We start from the raw sequence: 6478 nt of genomic DNA on the forward strand, positions 1-6478 counted from the left end.
AAATTCCTCACATGTCCTCTGTGGTATGCTTTTAATTACCTAGTATTTGTAAACTGAAAGAACCTGCTTAGAATAAAAAACAGAAAATACAAGAACTAAGTACACGAAGCCGGCAGAGGCCCTGATTTCCCAGCCAAGAATAGTTTATCATGGAACTTAGTACCCTTTTACTCTCATCTGCCTATGGTTGATAAAGTGAGTTAGTACCTCGTTTTCCCCTCATGCCAGTCTGTTGAGACTCGGGACTTAGCCTTATTATATTATTTTGTACAAGTTTCCCCTTGATGGTGCATAATCCCTTGTAATAGTAAACTGATAAACTTCGCAGATGACACATTTTAGTACGCTTGCCCACAGAATAAAATCTTTGAATTTTCTGTTTTTCACACTCCTAAAACACTGAAATGAATATTTTATTGGTCTTAATAGTCAGGCATTCCGATGATATTTAAAATGACAAGAAAGAACATTTATTTATTTAGAAGAATGTACTCCTTTTCCTTCTAAGACAATAGCTTTTTTCTCCCTCCATAATTACAAATTTACCCTCTGGAACGCAGGCCACAGAAGAAATAAATAGCTTCACAAGATTTTTTAGTTTAGGCATAGTATACAAAATATGCTTATAATTCCCACCGTCCTAACTTAAAAGACTTATGAAGTTAATTTTCTAGGTAATCGAACCCACGTGATCCCCAAAATGACTTTCTACAAAACTTCTCAGACAATCCAGTGTAGACACAGTGGGACTCTTGTTCCTTTCTTTACGCAGCCCTCGTCGACTCGGGGCTCTGAACAAGAGTTTTGTGCTGGCAGCAAACTGGAGATGGTCCAAGCGTGAACTTCAGCAGCCTTCTGCAGTTCTAGGCAAAATTCTCAGGACTTTGTCTATTATTTTTGTACTTGGGAGCAAGCAGAGTTCTGATAAAAAATAGAATGGGACAGTGGACTTGAAGGGTGAAAAGTCAAGATTAGGACAAAGGGCTAGTTGCTGATTTTGTGTTTCCAGCTTGGCATTTCGTCGCCTTTGACTTCTTTTTTTGAGTTGCCAACGTAGAGCAGAACAGTAGATTGAAGTAGAAGTGAACACAGTCTGTGCTGCTGTTACTCCCTGGAGGAGCCCCTGGGCCTCTTCTGCCCCCCACTTGCGGCTCTGAGATTGCTCTTCAAGTGAGCTAGTTTCTGATTCTTGGCTCAGCAGCACCAGGCTTATGGCTTTTCTCCAGAGGGTTCCTACCAGGACCATTGGCTGAGGAGTGTGGCCGCCCTCCTTGATTCTTTTCACCCACTGTGGGCCCACCTCCCTGGCCTGGGGTGGCCGGCGGGCACGGCGGAGGCTGCCTGAGCAGAGGGCAGCAAGCTGGTCGACGGTTGTATTATTAAGAACAACAGGGCACAGGGGGAAGGAGGATGTCAGGCGTGAGCCCAAGAGGTGAGAGCAGGAAGTGAGCGCGAGAAGGGGCCAGGAGACAGGAGACGATAGCGTGGATGGCTAAGAGGTCAAGGGTACCACCGGGGCGGCTGGAGCCTGGACAGGAGGAAGAGGCCATCGCGCTCTGGCTCCCTGAGTGCCCAGGGCATTGGGCAGGGCTGCCCACTGTGCCAGGGGTGGGCCTCCAACCTGGCCCAGCTGCCCCCTCCCGTGAGGCCACCCACTTGCCCTCTGGGGTCCCCTAGGAGGCAGGGGTCCTGTTGTCACGGCCACGTTTGCACGCGTGCCTCTGGGGCTGTACCTCGCAACCAAGGCTCAACTTCACAGCCCCTGGTTTTGCCGCCAGCACAGGTACAGGATTCAGGCTTTTCTCGCCTGACCAACTAAATCATAGGAGACCCGGCCTCAACAAAGACCCGTCCTCAGGACCGATGGAGAGATCTGCACAGTGCGCGCCAAGCTGCACACGTAACGGTAAACGTAATTGAAATTGCCAGTTAGATCATTCTGGTTAAAACCTTACAGGTTGTCTTAAGTGTTTTGTAATATATTCTCTGTAATATTTCGCTCTATATAACATCAGTTATATAAAAATCTCTCTAGTCAGGAGATGCTTCCCTGACTTGCTGAAGGGCGTCGATAGTTAATATCAAGGGAACGTCACTTCAGCCGGGACCTGTGTACAAAGACGGGGTGGGGGCTTTCAGGGGACATTCTCGTCGGCTTCTAAATTTTGGCCATGGCAGGGGATAACTGGGGCCTAGAAGGTGTTGGGTGTGCTGCGGGGACACGGCAAAAGCAGAATTGTTTCACTCCAGGCTTACTTGGTAGTTTTTTTTTCCTTAATAGAATTTCATTAAAATATGTCAGTTAAACATGAATACACATACACAAGTGTACAGTAAAAGTTGTGAATTTGCAAAGCAAACCCGCACAGCATCGTACAGGGCTCCCACTACTTTACCCCACCACCACCAACTTGCATTGTTGTGAAACGTTTGTTACAAACTATGAGCTAACTATAGCCAACATCTTACAGTCGGTGTATTTTCCCCCAACCACCCGATTATTAACACCCTGTATTAATGTTACAGATTTGTTATCGTTTATGAGAGCACGTTCTCATATTTGTTAACCACAGTCCATCTCCCACCACTGGATTCCCTGAGCTCTACGGTCCCATAATTTGTACAATTCATCCCAACTATACGCTCAGTGGCTTGCAGTTTCATCACAGAGTTGTGTTGTATCACCTCAATTTTAGAACATTTTCGTTACTCCACTAGGAAAAATCCCATATCCCCTTATACACCCCAAGAATTGATATATCTTCTTTTCTATTGCTGCAAAATATTGCAATATTAGTGTTAAACTATTATCCATCCATAAGTTTCATTAGTTGTAATTTTCCCACGTATCACCATAGTCTTACCACTTGGTAAAAGAACATTCCTATATTTATACTATTAACCACAATCTTCCACCATGGAAGTCATTGTTATACAATCTCTAGGTTATCCTCCAACTTTTGTTCAATTGGTATTAACCTCTGTGGACTATCCCTTTCAGCCAGAATCACATTTAGAAATCAGCAGTGCTAGTGATACTATAATGTGTTACCATCAACTCTAACCATTTCCCCACATTTACAACCCCTTGTTAAACATTCCACAAACATTCAGCATCAGCTCTTCCTTCTCATCCACATTCTATCCCTAGGAACCTCTGTAGTTTAACTCTGTGAGTATACTCATCATATATCAGTGAGGCACAGTATTTGTCCTTTTGTGTCTGACTTATTTCACTGAACATAATATTCTCAAGGTATATCCACGTGGTCATATGCACCCCAAGTTCATTTTTTCCCACAGCAGCATAGGATTCCATTCTATGTACAGACCACACATTGTTTATCCATTCGTCAGTCGGCTGGTCCTGTATTTTAGCAATTGTGAATAGCGCTGTGTGAACATCAGTGCATGTAGCTTACATCCTTGCTTTCACTTCTCATGAATATATTCCTAGTAAAGGTATTACTGGATCATGTGGCAGTTCTATATTTAGCTTCCTGAGGTATCCCCACACTGACTTCCACAGAGGCTGCACGATTTTACAATCCCACCAACAGTGAAGGAATGTTCCTATTTTTTTTTTTCTAAGGAGGTACCACAGATTGAACCTGGGACCTTGTACATGCGAAGCAGATGCTCAGCCACTGAGCTACACTAGCTCCTTTCTCATGTAGTTTTGACCTGCAATTTCCCTAATAGTGATGTTGAACATTTTTTTCATGTGCTTTTGGCCATTTTCATTTCCTCTGGAAAAATATCAAGTCTTTTGCCCATTTTTTAATTGGGTTGCTTGTCTTTTTATCATTGAGTTATATGATCTCTTTATAAAACATAGGTATCAAACTCTTATTGGATAAGTGGTTTCCAAATATTTTCTCCCATTGAGTAGGCTGCCTCTTTACTTTCTTGACAAGGTCTTTTGAAGAATGAAAGTATTTAATTTTGAGGAGCTGCCATTTCGTTTTTTCTTTTGTTGATCATGCTTTGGGTGTAAGGTTTAAGAAACTACCACCTACTACAAGCTCTTGAAGATGTTTTTCTACATTGTCTTCTAGGAGATTTATGATTTTGAATTTTATATTTAGGCCCGTGATCCATTTTGAGTTCATTTTTTATATAAACTGTGAGACAGGGGTCCTCTTTCTTTCTTTTAGCTGTGGATGTCCAGTTCTCCCAGCACCATTTGTTGAGTAGGTTCCTCTGTCCCAACTGGGTGGACATAACAGACTTGTCAAAAATCACTTGACCATAGACGTGAGGTTCTTGATTTGGTTTCAGGACAGTTCTTGATCGAGATGGATGGAGAAGTAAGTAAATTACTCATTCAACATAGGTATATTCAGTATTTATTCATTTCAAGGCAGGGAAAGCAGGTACTTTCTTTACAGCACTTACAACCTGGTAGGAAAGACTGACATTAAACAACAAATTACAGGCTTTTACGGTTAGATTCAACTCCAGTGCCGCGGATGTGGAAGGCAAGCCAGCACCCCTGTGGGCTTGTACCTGGCGGTGGCACTGCACCTGGAGGCAGGTGCTGAGGGTTTCTGTCCCACCTGAGCCCTGAAAGGCTTCCCGGGAGTGTGTGGGGGGTTAGCATTAGGTGCACCAAAAAGGTACTATCTCTTCATATTTTTAATAAAGCTACACTCTGGGAGAAAAATACAGCTATGCCTGTAAATGAAGTTTAGTGTATGTGTTACCCTTTTATCATTCTAAAATGACTGATTCCACTTTAAAAATTCAGCAGCTTGGAAAGCGTTAATGATATAAATAAAATCTCAGGGATGCAGAAGGATTGTACTTCACTTCCGTTTTCAGGCAACTGGTACTAACTTGGATATTTTTGGAAAGTGGGTGCTCGCTAGGGTTTATTGCAGTAAAGTCTGCAGCACTGACATGGGCTGAAATGCTCTCTCCCGATGCAGGGTGCACAGGGCTGGGCTTGGCGGTCCCATGTACCCCGCGACAGCCGTTAGCTGTGCCACCTTAGCTGGCAACCCAGGCAGGAATGGCTCAAAACGAGAGAATGTCCTCCAGCCTGTAGACCCCAGCAAGTGTCTAGCACCGCTCCTCTTGAAAAGCCTACCCCTTGGCCTGCGCCCTTCATCCGGGCGCCCTGCCCCTTTAGTCGATGGCTGATGAAATTTTATCACGGGTGGTTCCACAGTCGGGACCTAGCGAGATGCTTGATGGGGGACCCTCGCTGACAGTGCACCTTTCTGGCGCACACGCCTTCTGAAAAAGAATGTTTCGCCTCTTAAGATGGTGCCATTAGAACACAACTTTCTGGTGTTTTGCTTTAAAAATAAAAGGGGTAGCTCTCCTGTTTCAGCTGGGGGGGCGCGGGTCACACTGCAACCCACGGTTGCTTCTGTTCACAAATCGTATTTATCCACCCATGGTCTGAGGTCACTCTGGTGTGGCCGGGGGAAGAGGTGCTGCGGGGAACACACCTGCTCTGTGTGCCGCACCTCTGAAGGCACCTTCCAGGAGCGTCCAGGCTCCAGCTGGAGCCGCCAGCCGATGACACGGCTGCAGCCATCCCCCGGCCGGTGGCAAGGGCAAGTGCAGGCCGAGTTTCGTCCTGGGAAGGCATGGGGGTGGGCGTCATTAAAAAATAATTTAAAAACGATTGCTTATTTTTAAAGAAAAGGTTTTATTCCTAATTTTCACTTCCCGTACAGTTTACAAACACAGTTTTATTCTGATCATACAGCTTTGCAACCAGCAAAGCGGTTGGACTAACACCCATAAATACAGGTGGGGAGACAATTAACATCCACTAACGTTTCTCTACATAAGCTGTTCTTTCACTGTCATTTTTAAAACCGTAAATAGACTACATAAATACATGGTAAAAAGGCAATTAAGTGAATCTCTTGAAAGACTAAATGTGTAATAAATGGTGCATATTATCAGTATTTACATGATTTACATCACAAAGATGGCATCCTGAAATATATTCCTTTTTGAGGATAAGTTCATCAATAAAATATTACATAGCTTTTAATATTCTGGTACAATACTTCACATACTGCAGGAAAAATAAAGGTAGGTCTAACTATTATTTTTAAAACAAGCACACAAACATTGCTTTTGTCAGGAAAGCAACGGCCCCATCCTGCCTCCTCAGGGTACCGCTCGGCGTTCCCACCCAGCCGGGCTCCGCACCCTTCCAGAACATCACCTGCAAGCTTCTGGTCTCCACATGAGTTACTTGGTGGCGACTGACCCTAAAATTTACATTCCATAGCATGTAAGCCTTCAGAATGTGACAGATTCAATTTCACTATATTCATTATATTCAAAGATCTCGACCATAGCTAATGGGGGCACGAGGGGGGTGCCATGGGCTTACCAGAAAGGAGCCCTCCTGTCCAGGATGGCCACACCGTACGTGGGCAGCGGTGGGCGGTGGCACCGCCGCGGGGCCGGGAGAGAGGGAATGGTGGACGCCCGCAGAAAACCATGA

This window comes from Dasypus novemcinctus, chromosome 5 (assembly GCF_030445035.2).
Source record: "Dasypus novemcinctus isolate mDasNov1 chromosome 5, mDasNov1.1.hap2, whole genome shotgun sequence".
Taxonomy (NCBI): Eukaryota; Metazoa; Chordata; class Mammalia; order Cingulata; family Dasypodidae; genus Dasypus; species Dasypus novemcinctus.